Source organism: Giraffa tippelskirchi, chromosome 13 (genome assembly GCF_054371585.1).
Source record: "Giraffa tippelskirchi isolate mGirTip1 chromosome 13, T2T-mGirTip1v1.2.pri, whole genome shotgun sequence".
In the NCBI taxonomy this organism is placed as follows: domain Eukaryota; kingdom Metazoa; phylum Chordata; class Mammalia; order Artiodactyla; family Giraffidae; genus Giraffa; species Giraffa tippelskirchi.
The window spans coordinates 23,889,840-23,904,469 of NC_137287.1; the positions used below are offsets into that span (position 1 = coordinate 23,889,840).

General features: G+C 43.4%; 1 protein-coding gene across 10 annotated transcripts in view; it reads right to left on the minus strand.

The window, feature by feature from the left end:
- Positions 1-5,700: 5,700 nt before the first annotated feature.
- The window catches only part of LOC145530907 (uncharacterized), a 39,125-nt gene continuing 30,195 nt past the window's right edge, over positions 5,701-14,630 (minus strand). For all 10 annotated transcript variants that reach the window (XR_014072101.1, XR_014072095.1, XR_014072097.1 and 7 more), the window contains 3 exons: positions 11,735-11,947; positions 7,517-8,085; positions 5,701-6,205 (listed from right to left, as the gene is read on the minus strand). The gene's annotated coding sequence lies outside the window, so the exon portion shown is untranslated. The remainder of the gene's footprint in view (positions 6,206-7,516; positions 8,086-11,734; positions 11,948-14,630) is intronic.

Here is a 14,630-nt window from a genome sequence, read left to right on the forward strand (position 1 = left end):
AACATTCATACCCACACACATCTTGGGAAAGTGAGAGCAGTATGAATGAAGCAGGAATTTAGGAAGCTGATTCGTGTGAGCTATTGACCAAGGCAGAATTGGAAGGAATTGTGGATCTAATCTTAACCACTGCTCCATGCATGTGAGACATGGCACCGGACACTTGGTGACCAGGTGCTCCAGCTGGATGCTCTGTACAGGTGAGGCTCGGCACCATCTTTCCTTCTGTGTGGGTTCCTCTTCCCCGCTAAGTGGTGTCTTCCCTAAGGACCCAGACCTCTTCAGAGTCCATGAGACAAGATCCTCTCTCTGTGCTCACTCTGTCTGCACTGGACTCCTTCGGCCAACCCTCTTCAATGACCTCTGAAATTGTTTATGCAATTAATTAATTAGTACAGTCAGTTCAGTTCAGTCGCTCAGTCGTGTCCGACACTTTGTGACCTCATAGACTGCAGCACGCCAGGCCTCCCTGTCCATCACCAACTCCCAGGGCTTGCTCAAACTCATGTCCATTGAGTCAGTGATGCCATCCAACCATCTCATCCTCTGTCACTCCCTTCTCCTCCTGCCTTCAATCTTTCCCAGCATCAGGGTCTTTTCCAATGAGTCAGCTCTTCGCATCAGGTGGCCAAAGTATTGGAGTTTCAGCTTCAACACCAGTCCTTCCAATGAATATTCAGGACTGACTTCCCTTAGGATGGACTGGTTGGATGTCCTTGCAGTCCAAGGGGCTCTCAAGAGTCTTCTCCAACACCACAGTTCGAAAGCATCAACTCTTCAGCACTCAGCTTTCTTTATAGTTCAAATCTCACATCCATACATGACCACTGGAAAAACCATAGCTTTGACTAGACAGACCTTTGTTGACAAAGTAGTATCTCTGCTTTTTAATATGCTGTCTAGGTTGGTCATAACTTTTCTTCCAAGGAGCAAGCGTCTTTTAATTTCATGGCTGCAGTCACCATCTGCAGTGATTTTGGAACCCAAAAAAATAAAGTCTGTCACTGTTTCCATTGTTTCCCCATCTATTTCCCATGAAGTGATGGGACCAGATGCCATGATCTTAGTTTTCTGAATGTTGAGTTTTAAGCCAACTTTTCACTCTCCTCTTTCACTTTCATCAAGAGGCTCTTTAGTTCTTCTTCTCTTTGTGCCATAAGAGTGGTGTCATCTGCATATCTAAAGTTGTTGAGATTTCTCCCAGCAATCTTGATTCCAGCTTGTGCTTCATCCAGCCCAGTGTTTCTCATGATGTACTCTGCATATAAGTTAAATTAACCGGGTGACAATATACAACCTTGACGTACTCCTTCTCCTATTTGGAACCAGTCTGTTGTTCCATGTCCAGTTCTTACTATTGCTTCCTGACCTGCACACAGATTTCTCAAGAGGCAAGTCAGGTTTCTGGTATTCCCATCTCTTGAAGAATTTTCCAGAGTTTGTTGTGGTCCACACAGTCAAAGGCTTTGGTATAGTCAATAAAGCAGATGTTTTTCTGGAACTCTCTTGCTTTTTCAATGATCCAACAGATGTTGGCGATTTGATCTCTGATTCCTCTGCCTTTCTAAATCCTGCTTGAACATCTGGAAGTTCATGGTTCATGTACTGTTGAAGCCTGGCTTGGAGAATTTTGGAGATTTAAGTGATATCACTCAGCTTGACTATCCCTCGGGGTCTCCCACTGTCTTTTGGGTCAGAGCATCTAAAATCTTTCCCAAACTCATCTCTTACCCTCCTTCACCCACAGCCACTCCCCAGCCACATCCAGTTACTTGCAGCAATCCTCACTTCCCCACTTTTACTTATGCTGTTTCCTGGATGATCCTCTCCTCAACATACCAGCTTAGCAGTGTGGTTTTCAGCAGGTCACCTCCCTTCTCTGAAATTCAACTGACACCTCATTACAGTGAGCTAATAGTCATGCCTCCCTCGCAAGTGGTCAGACAATTAAGGAAAGCAAGATGGGTGAATGCCCCGAACAGGACCTGACAGCCATTAGCATCTCACCTAGCTATGGTGGGAGGAGTCTGTTCCTTGGTCAAAATCCTCCTTGCCAATACCCCTAGGAAATTATATACTTTTCCAAGGAAGCTTCTCACATCATCATTACCTCTACTGAAGGCTTTTTTTCCCAGAAAAGCTAACCCTGATGATTTATAGGGAACAAAGTAAAGTGGTACATTTTTCTCTCCTGTGGCAAAGGGAGAAGGGAGGGGGAGGGACAGAGAGCCCAGGAGGAGAGAATTTGGGGCTGGTCCCTGGAGTGCTAGAGGCTCAGGCTCAAGCTGGGGGATGGGTGACAGGAGACTGATCACATCCCTTTCTCTTTGAGAGTGACCTGGGGCATAAGGACAGTCTCATTCAAGACCATAGACTGCACTTTCTTGGCAAACTACTAGTATTTGTCACCCTTTGGGAAAAGCATGAGCAGAAGGGAAAAAATATTACAAAAGTATTTTACCCTAAAAGCCCTGCAGTCATCTGGATGAATTGTCTGCCATGACTAGAGCCACAGGGAGGTTTTGAGCAGTTACTCGCCCAAGATTCTCATAAATTGTCGGCTTCAACAGTTGAATGTTAAACTGAACTTGAGGGACAAGAAGAAGAGGCATAAACATTAAATCCATAATCATTCAAGTGTGTCCCTTCATTTCCTGACTGTTTCTTCTCTGAAGGGAACCATTTGCTCTTTTCTTTCTCTTTTTCTTTCCTGTGTAACACTGCATGGAAGAATCAGAGATCACCAGTTTGATTTCTGATTCAACACCCTGATAGTGGAGAAGAGAGACAAAGAGGTTCAAGGAAAGCAGAGGTAGGAGAAGAAGCCAGTGCCCATTCCCACTCCAACCAAGTCTCCAGCGATGTGTTCTCTGGTAAGATGTAAACCTTCCCAAGCCACAGCCTCCTCATTTGTAGAATGGTTATAATCTGCCTACCACTCAGGATTGTTGTGAAATTTAAATGGAGGCATACATATGACAAGGGAATGTGTGGTAGGCACTTAACCAATGGCTGATACTGTTGCTGTTGCTGTTATTACACTTGGACATACTTAAAATACTCCAGTAGCCACCAGTAAGAGTCCTAGGACCCTCGTCTGTGCCTCAGCCCAGTCATTTCCCTCTCCCGCTTGGTTTTTCTCTGTAGCCCTTTATCAGCACCTGAACTAAAAAAAAATTCTGTATTTGTAGTTGTCACCTTTCCTCATGGGGAATGTAAACTCCTGGGGGCAAAAGTCTAGGTCTACTTTGTCTCATTGCCAAAATTCCAGCGCTTATCAAATGCATGGCACATAGAACATACTCAATAAATATTTTCTGGATGGATAAATAAATGAACCCATATTGAACTCTGATTTCTATTCTCACTCTAGCCATCAGAAAAGGAAGAATCACATCTTCTTCTTATGTACCCTCTGCAAACTCAATGACTATCAAAGTAGACTAAACCAGGATATTGATTATAGATGTGCTTGCTGTGAAATAAACCACTCCAAGCTTAATGACCCTAAGTTTAAATTGTGCATGTATTAGTTGCTCAGTTGTATCTGACTGTCATGACCCCGTGGACTGTGGCCCACCAGGCTCCGCTGTCCATGGGATTTCCCAGGCAAGAATGCTAGAGTGGGTAGCCATTCCCTTCTCCAGGGAATATTCTCAACCCAGGGACCAAACCTGGGTTTCCTGCATTGCAGACAGATTCTCTATCATCTGAGCCACCAGGAAAGCCCCACTTTGTTTTTCTCATGACTTTTCCAGACAGGAATTCTGGTGTCACAAGCAGTTACCATCAGATGTTAGCTGGGCTGCAATCATCTGAAGGCTCAACTAGGGCTGGAGATCCAGTTCCAAGATGACTCACACACATGGCTGACAGCTGATTCTGGCCTCAGCTAAGATTTCAGCCAGGGCTGTCCCCAGGCATACCTACCATGACTTCTCCAGCATGGCAGTCTCAAGGGTAGTCAGATTTCTTACATGGCAGTTGGCTTCCCCCAAAGCAAGTGCCCCAAGGTGACAAGGCAGAAGAGCTGCCTTTTATTGATGTAAAGTCACACAGGGTCACTTCTGCCATACTCTATTTGTTGAAGTAGTCACCTGCCCATCCAGGTACAAGGGGGGACATGGATCTTATCTCTTGAAGGGAGGAGCATTAAAGAATTTGAGACCATGTTTTAAAGCTTCCACAGACATGATCTCAGACGGCTGTAGCGACTAGCCAGGTCTAAGAAGTAAGTGAGACAGACGTGGGTGAGTGCTTAACAGGAGTGATGGGAACTGTAGGGAAATAGAGCCTTTTTCTCTGTCTGAAAGGACCATCCATAATTTAGCTCAAGTGAAATGTAGAATTTTTAGCAGTTGCCCAATTTTAAAAACACTGTATGAGACAAAGCGGGAAAGTCTGAAGACCTGTGGATGTTTTTCACTCATCGACTCTTGATAAATTATGTGAAGTGCTTTGTGATAACAGATCAAGAAGTCTGCTCCTCATTCCTTCAGACTGGGTGACCTTGAAGGAACTTTTGAGCTCCCCTCCTCAGAACAGGAAACAATGGGTACCAGACAAAAGACCTCTTTGGTAGAAATGATTAGTCACCAATTGTGAGAGATGGGAATTAAGTGAAACATTCATTGACACACCTCTCATCATGTGCCAGGCATTTTACGTGTATTATTGCATCTAATTCTCACCAACAACTCCATGGCATGAGCAGTATTGCCTTCCCATCACAAGCAAATATACTGCTCCTCAGAGCAGTTAGATGCTGTGCCTAAATTCACACAGGCAGCAGGTGGTGGAGTCCAGGTGGGCAGGATCCCACAGCCCACACACACAACCATCCCCTCCAGACAAGGCCCTTGGCATTGCCAGGGCTGCATAATTAGTGTGGTGGTCCAAACTGAATCAAATCTGAGGTCACTGAGTAAGTGGCATAATGGGAACCATGGGACCTTGAAGTGGTCCAAGCTTTACCATCCTATACTTATACTTCCTGGTTGATGGTCTCTATTCCAGTAGAACTTCCTTATGATAATAAAAATGATAATAATAAAGGTATTGTTTATGGAGTGCTCCTTATGTACCATCTTCTGTTTGTATATGTGAGGGGGGGCGCGGGGGGTGGCTTCCCTGGTGGCTCAGATGGTAAAGAATCTGCCTGCAATGCCCTGGGTAGGGAAGATCCCCTGGAGAAAAGAAACGCTACATTTTTAAAATTTTATCTTTAAAATAGTCCATTTTAGAGATGAGGAAACTGAGGCACAGAGAGGTTAAACAAGCTGGCTGAGATAACACAGTAGCAAGTGACAGAGTTAATCTGTTTGATTCAAAGTTTGTTCTCTGTAAACCTAGGCTACCCTGCCCATGCAGGCTTCCTACATGCAATATTAATCAACTGAGCTTGAATGGACTGTGTCTATCAATATAAGACTACCACTGGGAGAGGATATAGAGGTGTCTCTCAAGGAGCCATGTGGGATGACCTTATCTTGGTCATTCATTCTTGGCAAGGCACAAGGACTCAGCACCCTAGAGTCACTGACGTTCAGGGTGACTGAAATGTGCTGGCAAAACTCACATGAGACAGACATATATACTAAAATGAACATATAGTAGATGCCTTCATTTATAATGATTATTAGAATTATCAAGAGGACGAGAATGCATCTGCTGGCATTAACAGAACATTCATTCCTTGTCTGGAGCCAAATTGTAATCATTTATTCATTAAACAAATATTGTGAAACAGATGCACTGGGGTGAGCAGAATCAGACATAGCAAAAAGAAGGTTTGGTTGGTGAGCATGTAATCAGCAAACTGACACAGATTCTTTGGGTTGTAGGTAAGAGAAGCCCACTTATATTTGCTTAAATGGAAAGAACAGTTTATTCCCCTCCTCCCCCCAAATATAGGAGTGTCTCATGGAATCCAAGGACAGGAATTAAACTTTGGTCTCAAGAAGGGGGGTAGGAATTAAGAACAAGAAATACTATACATTGTGTGTGTGTGTGTGTGTGTGTGTGTGTGTGTGTGCACGCGTGCACGCGCGCACGCGCACTCGCATGTTTCTCTCTCTCCTGCTCTCTGTCTCTTTGCACCCATAGTCTGTCATCCTGTCATCTCAGCTTCTCTCTGTACATCAGCTTCATTCTTTTCTTGTATCAGTCAGAAAATTTTGCTGCACAGTAACTGACTCTGGTTAATCTAAACAGAAAGAGAATATATTGAAAGGATATCAGAAGACTCAGAATCTCCAGGAAGCCCAAAGAACAAGAAAAAAGAAAAGCAAAAACAAGGAAGGGCTAGACAGCCAGACCCAGCCAAAATCATGCTACAGCCCATGCAGGGTAAGGATATACATCCTCACTGCTGAGGCTTTGGAGAAAAAGCAAATTCTCAGCTGGCATCCCTCCCCCACTGGCCTGGATATTGTGTGCTGCTGGGGCACTGCTGCCAGAGCACAGTCTCCACTACGCCTGGATCATATGTGTTAGCTTTTGTTATGAAAATATATACATGCACACACACACACACACACATATATATCTATACATATTATATATGTGGTATATACATGTGCATAGATAAATGATAGATAGATACAGACATACTCCCAAGTAGAGAGACAAGTATAATGAACTCTCTTTACCAACTTAAGTAATTCTCAACTTGTGGCCCATCTCGTTTCATCTGCACCCTATATACTTCTTTCTACCCTCTTCTCCCAATGATATCTTGAAGCAAGCACCTTGATCTTATAAAACTATAGGATCAAGGTGTAACTATGTCAACGTGTATCTCTAGAAGAAGGTTTCACAACATCAGCATTATCAACATTCTCAACCAGATCATTCTTTGTTGTCACTGTCCTGTGTGTAATAGGATGTTTAGCAGCATCTCTGGTCTCTACACACCAAGGGTCAGTACCCTCCTCACCCCTAAATATTTCTCTTGTTGTTTAGTTGCTTAGTCGTGTCCGACTCTTTGTGACTCCGTGGACTGTAGCACACGAGGCTTCCCTGTCCTTCACTATCACCCAAAATTTACTCAAACTCATATCCATTGAGTCAATTATGCCATCCAATCATCTAATCCTCTATCACCCCCTAGACATTGACAAATGTCTCCTAGAGAGCAAAAGTGCCCTTGATTGAGAAATGTATACATATATCCACAAAACTATTATCACACTTTAAAGTGTTTAAATAATTCCTCAATATCATTAAGTATCAAGTCAGATTTCAAAGTTGTCTGATAGTCTCATTAATATTTTTACAATATTTATTTGTTAAATGGTGGGTTGAAATAAGGATGATATCTTGCAGTTGATTAATATATAATATATTAATAATATTATAATATATAATAAAAGAGTCTCACAAGCCTCTTTCAACTATAGGTTTTTATTTCTCCTTTCTTTTTTTCCCTTTTCAACATGTTTGTTTAAGACATCAGTTCCTATAGAATTTCCCTCAGTCTGAATTTTACTGATTATTTCCCCATAGTTTAACTTACCATGTTCCTCTGTTTCCTGTACATCCTGAAAATCAGTTGTTAGATCCAGAGGCTTGATTCGATGCAGGCTCTATCATTCCCTGCCTCAAGGTCATGGAGCACACTTCTGTTAGAAAGCCCTGATGACCGCTTGCCTCTTTTGTTGGATACTAGCAGGAATAGGCAAATCCCTTCCTCCGTTATTTCATTAGGTATTAGCAACAGTGAACTTCTATCATTCCTTCTTCATTTATTAGCTGGAATACTTAAAAAGATAAACTTGCCTTTCAATTGTAGGGTTACCTTGACAGTTTCTAAAGGGAAAGCAGAATGCTTGACTTGTTTCCTTTATTTATCAGTTTTCAAAATAATTCATTTGGAAACCAGCATCCTCCAAAGGAAATCCGTGAGCTTTGTTGTTGTTGACACAATCTTGAATTCATGAGATAAAACAAAATAGAAACGTTTTCAGTCCCTTGAAGTTATATTCCTTTTGATGCTCAATTGTTCCAACTCTGGCCAGTGGGAGCCCCTTCAAGTTGGCTCCCGAGTCCTTTGGCAGACTCCAGTCCTGGGCAGCTCCTTTGTTTCTGATAAGAAAAAAAAAATTGCACATTCATTGTGTACATTTCCTGCCCCTGACCAAGAATCAGTCATTTCTCAAAGGAGCCTTAGTTCCTTCTAGCGTGTCACCTCTTCCTGACAACCCTGGCTCCAGACTCCAGCCCATACTGGAGCTGCTGATCCCATCTGGCCGAGCACCACTTGCCCCTGCACCAGCAACCAGGAAGTCAAGGAGCCAATGATTTGGCTTTGAGGACTTCTGTAATGGGTTTCTTTGCTCCCGCAAAGCTGACAGAAAGGGGGGCTTCCCAGACATGGGGAAGATGGTGAGACAATAGACAGCCCCCAAATGCCACTTGCCCCCCTTCTCTCTGCTCCTCTAGCCTTTCTCGTTATACAAAGCCCAATATGGTTGTCTGACAGCCCCTGAGTTCACACATCCTCCCAGCTCAAGAGCAGTAGAAATTGATTCTAAATTTCCAGAAGCTTTCATCTGATTGCTCCAATCAGGGTCAAGTATATTCAGCTTTAGCCTAAGGGCAGGATCAGGCAATACACACCTGTCCATAGGGCCTCCAAGCTGAAGAGAGAAAATAAGTCTCAAGAAAGGGAGACCTGCCTGACCCAGCACCCCAAAAACGCACCCCCTGCCTAGAACCAGAGTTGAGAACTGGATAATGATTCAGACTTTGGAGGCTCTGTGTTCTGGAATCATCAGTTCAGTTCAGTCACTCAGTCATGTCCGACTCTTTGCGACCCCATGGACTGCAGCGTGCCAGGCCTCCCTGTCCATCATCAAGTCCCAGAGTTTACTCAAACTCATGTCTATCGAGTTGGTGATGCCATTCAACCATCTCATCTTCTGTCATTCCCTTCTCCTCTTGCCTTCAATCTTTCCCAGCATCAGGGTCTTTTCCAATGAGTCAGTTCTTCACATCAGGTGGCCGAAGTATTGGAGCTTCAGCTTCAGCACCAGTCCTTCTAATGAATATCCAGGACTGATTTTCCTTTAGGATTGATTGGTTTGATTTCCCTGCATACCAAGGGACTCTCAAGAGTCTCCTCCAACACCACAGTTCAAAAGCATCAATTCTTCAGCACTCAGCTTTCTTTATGGTGCAACTCTCACATCCATACATGACTACTGGAAAAACCATAGCTTTGATTAGATGGACCTTTGTTGGCAAAGTAATGTCTCTGCTTTTTTAATATGCTATCTATGTCGTTAATAGCTTTTCTTCCAAGGAACAAATGTCTTTTAATTTCATGGCTGCAGTCACCATCTGCAGTGATTTTGGAGCCCCAAAAATAAAGCCTGTCACTGTTTCCATTGTTTTCCCATCTATTTGCCATGAAGTGATGGGACTTGATGCCGTGATCTTCATTTTCTGAATGCTGAGTTTTAAGCCAACTTTTCCACTCTCCTCTTTCACTTTTGGTTCCTCTTTCCTTTCTGTCGTAAGAGTGGTGTCATCTGCATATTTGAGGTTATTGATATTTCTCCCAGCAATCTTGATTTCAACTTGTGATTCATCCAGCCCTGCATTTCCCATGAAGTACTCTGCATAAGAGTGACAATATACAGCCTTGACGTACTCTTTTCCCAATTTGGAACCAGTCTGTTGTTCCATGTCCAGTTCTAACTATTGCTTCTTGACCTGCATACAGATTTCTCAGGGGGCAGGTAAGGTGGTCTGGTATTTCCATCTCTTGAAGAATTTTCCACAGTTCATTGTGAACCACACAGTCAAAGGCTTTGGCGTAATCAATGAAGCAGAAGTAGATGTTTTTCTGGAACTCTCTCTTTTTCTATGATCAAACAGATGTTGGCAATTTGATCTCTGGTTCCTCTGCCTTTTCTAAATCCAGCTTGAACATCTGGAAGCTCTTTGTTCATGTACTGTTGAAGCCTTGCTTGGAGAATTTTGAGCATTACTTTACTAGCATGTGAGATGAGTGCAATTGTGAGGTAGTTTGAGCATTCTTTGGCATTGCCTTTCTTTGGGATTGGAATAAAAACTGACTTTTTCCAGTCCTGTGGCCACTGCTGAGTTTCCCAAATTTGCTGACAAATTGAATGCAGAACTTAAACAGCATTAGCTTTTAGGACTTGAAATAGCTAAGCTGGAATTCCATCACATCCACTAGCTTTGTTCATAGTGATGCTGCCTAAGGCCAACTTAACTTCAGATTCCAGTATGTCTGGCTCTAGATGAGTGATCACACCATTGTGGTCATCTGGCTCATTAAGATCTTTTTAGCCCTTTCTGCAGTTCAGTATGCGAAGCTCTAAGGATCACACACTAAGCCCTCTATAAGCCTACCTCGCCTCTTGTCTTAGTAACACCAGTTAGTTATCCCTCTTTCTTCAGCTAACAATCACAGCACACACTTACAGAATCATCATTGCAGGCCTGTCAGTCTGCTACCCATCATATAAGCCTCATTTCTCTGAATCTTTGAAGCCTCTTGTGGTGGGCACTACTGTCATTGTCTTCATTGTTCTGATGGAGAAACTAAGATTTGGAGACATTAATTTCAACACACCACTAGTTAGAGGTGAAGCCAAGATTTGAATGCAGAAGGTTTAAAGCAGGAGCCTATGCTCTTCAATTGGACACCACCTTGCCTCACCAGCATCTGCGGGCATTTGAGTCTTCCCCTGTCCTATAGCCATAGAGTCTCATGAAGGTGACTATCTCTCTAGTTTCATCTAAGTATCTCCCATCTGCAGTTATCTCTTAGCGAGCCACCTGATTTTAAAGTCAGCGCTCATGCACCAACCACAAAATAGAATTCAAGAGCCAAACTGTCTACTGTGGTCTCATGTAAGAGTCTAGTTATCATAACAAACAAACAAAGCCCATAATAAAACTTGCATCCGTTAGTGTAGATAATGTGGGTTTTTACCCAACGTATACATTGAAACCTAATCCCCAATGTGATATTGTTAGGTGGTGAGCCCTTTGGGAGGTGATTAGGTCTTGAGGGCAGACTTCTCATGAATGGGATTAGTGCCTTATAAAAGAGACTCCGGAGGACTCTTTTATCCCCTCTTCCATGTGAGGCACAGCAAGAAAGCAATCTATGAACAAAGAAGAGGGACCTCACCAGACACTGAAACTGCCAGCACCTAGATCTTGGACTTCCTAGCCTTCGGAAATGTAAGAAATAAATCTCTGATGTTTATAAGCTACCCTGTTAATAGTATTATGTTATAGAAACCCAAATTGGCCAAGAAACTCATTTGATCATGTGAGAACTATTTGCTAACAACTGTTTCAGGCAAGAATATAAGAAACGTTTTAGGCAAAGAGTCGGACACGACTGAGCGACTGAACTGAGAACTGAGTTTTAGGCATGGAGTGAAGTAGTTAACAGAACAATCAAATAAAATTCTGGAGGCAGAATGAGGAAGTGAGACAGGCAGCAAACAAGAAAGACAAGTAAAGTTCTTTGGGGAAAAAAATTAAAAGGGATGATGAATGTAAAATGTTGAAGTTGTTGTTGTTGTTCAGTTGCTAGGTCGTGTCTGACTTTTTGTTATCCCATGGACTATGGCATGCCAGGCTTCCCTGTCCTTCACTATCTCCTGGAATTTGCTCAAACTTGTGTCCATTGGGTTGGCGATGCTACACAACCATCTTATCCTCTGTCACCCCCTTCTCGTCTTACTCTCTATCTTTCCCAGCATCAGGGTCTTTTCCAATGAGTCGGCTCTTTGCATCAGGTGGCCAAAGTATTCAAGCTTCAGCTTCAGCATCAGTCTTTCCAGTGTATATTCAGGGTTGATTTCCATTAGGACTGACTGGTTTGATCTCCTTGCTGTCCACGGGACTCTCAAAAGTCTTCTCCAGAACCATAATTCTAAAGCATCATTTCTTCAAACTGTTGAAGGCAAGGAGTTAAAATTTTAGATTGGGCAGGAGGAGATCTATATAAGAGTCATTTGAATAAAGTACAAAAGGAAGTGAGGTAGCATGTAACTCCCTGAAGAACAACATTCCAGGCAGAAGGAACAGCACAAGCAAAGAAACTAAGGTAGGAGCCTGACTACAGGATGCTCAAGGCCCAGTGAGAAGGCCATTGTCAGGAAGGTGAGTGGAGGAGAGGCAGAGCAGTGGAGGCGGGAGAGCCCTGAGCCAGTCCTGTAAGGCACTGATGGCCAAGGTGAAGACTTTCAGCCTTTACTCTGGTGAGGCTGAAGGCGGTAGAAGAGTGACGTGATCTGAATATGTCTTCACAGCAACATTCTGGCTATGTTGCAGCAAAAAGACACCCAGCAAGGAAGCCAGGAAACAGTTAGTAGGCTGCTGCAATAATCTAGTAGTAGCTGCTGTGGTTTGAACCTGGATGGTGGCAGAGGAGATGGATGTATTTATCTTCCTTCCTCGTAAAAGTAGAAGCAACAAAACTGATGCGGCATATAAGAGAGAGAGGTATCCAGGCAGCTCCCAGGCGTGGCCTGAGCACATCCTCTGAGCTTTGAAACTTCCAAGTGAGACAGTGCAGCTCAAGTCACCTCGAAGCTGGCCAGGCCGCCAGCCTGAAGAGAAGCTGTTCTTTCTCATTATATATTTTCTTTTTTTCTTTTTAACAAGGCCAGCTTGAAGTCAATTTGTTTATAACTTATAAACCCCAAAGGATCTTTGCAGGTCAAAATAGTGCCTCTCCTCCCTAAAAGATGCCTGCTGTATTTTCAGATCACTAATAAGATCTCTCACTGCCTGCCCAGCCCCTGCCCCAGGCGCACAAAGGTGTTATTTTCCTGAGAGCCAACTTCAGATAAAAATAAAATTTTCTGGCTCACTGTCCCAGGCAAAAATTCCAAAATACTGCTTAAATACTGTCAGTCCATTGGTCAAAGGTTTGTAAATGCACACAGGTGCTACAGGCTAGGCGCGTACATGGATGTATGTCTGTGTGTCTTTATCATACAGTTTCTCAGAGTATGCTGAAATTAGGAGAAAACTGTGGAATAGAAAGAAAAGCAGAGCTAGGATGAGAGGGGTTAGACCTATGGATTTAATACAGCAAATTAACAAGTAGTTGGGTACTGAGAAAGAGGAATTTAAAACAAAAACATCTATCTCAAATCTGCTGATACACAAACACACACCTTAAACACTTGTCTCTAGGAAAACATCTTTAGACGTTAACCCGTTAACCATCAAACTGGAATAGATTTCTCCCCCTATAGATTTGCAATGCTGTTTCACAGTATACTGAATTTATCTTTGAGACTAAAGCATTTTGACAGACACAGGCATGTCCTATCACAGAAAGAAAAATAATGTCTTCTAACCACAGCTGACCAAAAATTCTAAGCTTGATGCATAAGACTATCTATCATCTGACATACTTCCTGGCTAAGAGGAAGCTTAGTGGTGTGGTTGAAAACTCTAAACAGAACTGAGTTGAAATCGCAACACTGTCCCTATGGAAATCTTAAAAAGGACTACCTATCTAAGCCTCATTATCTGTAAAATGGGAACAATTCTACTCTAACTCATAAAGGAGCTGTGGAAAGCAAATAATGGAAAGCCAACTTCAGCTTAGCACAGTGCCGGGCATAAATCAGGACCTCAATAAAGGTTGGTTACAGCCCTGTCACTACTTATAAGAAGGCCTGGGGGTATTGATGGCTCTGTCCCCAGACTCACCATCAAGCTTCCCTCCTGGTCTGTTGTCACACCCCATCAGTGGGCCGTGAATGTTTAATGGAACACAGAAGCCTGTTCCAACCACAAGTTTTCCTTTCTTGGGCGGCAATTTCTTAATTGCTCTAAAGCAGATGTAATTGGTTTGCCAGCCAAGTTGCAGGAGATTGGTTTCAGGTTTTAGGTTTCAAAACATAACATTAGCACGTGGTTGATTCATGCTTACAAGACGGTCTCTGGGAGCAATATGAGCAGTGTTGGGGATGGGAGGTGGGAGCCAGTTACGGCATTTTCTGGCTTAATTAGGACACGCCTAGGGAAGTGACCCTTTAGTGTCCTACCTACCTATTTACCTAGACACAGACCGCAGGATGGAAGAGAAAGGGCTCTGGCAGCTATAGTAAAGTAAAGTAAGTAAAGTAGCTCAGTCGTGTCCGACTCTTTGCGACCCCACGGACTGTAGCCTACCAGGCTCCTCTGTCCATAGGATTTTCCAGGCAAGAGTACTGGAGTGGGTTGCCATTTCCTTCTCCAGCTATAAAGAGCCCCAAATAAAGTGAGAGCAGAGGAAGAAGCCTCAGGTGTCATTAAGGGCAGAGGTTGTCCAACTGTGCTCCACAGAGCTCTGGAAGGGGGTCCATGGGCCCTGTCAGCTCCCCCTCCCTTTTAATAGCATCAATTATCATCATGATCAGGGCCAGTTTACTGAGGACTCACACTGTGCCAAACATAGTTCTAAGCACTTTGCACAGGCTGAGGCATTACATCCTTACAAGAGCTCCCAGGGGCGGGTGCTCTCATAAATTCCTTTTCAAAGAAAAGGGAACCAAAGCTCAGAGAGGTTAGGTAGCAAGCTGAGTCCAAGGTCACCCAGCTTGTAAGCAGCAAGTCCAGGCCTCTAACCCAGACAG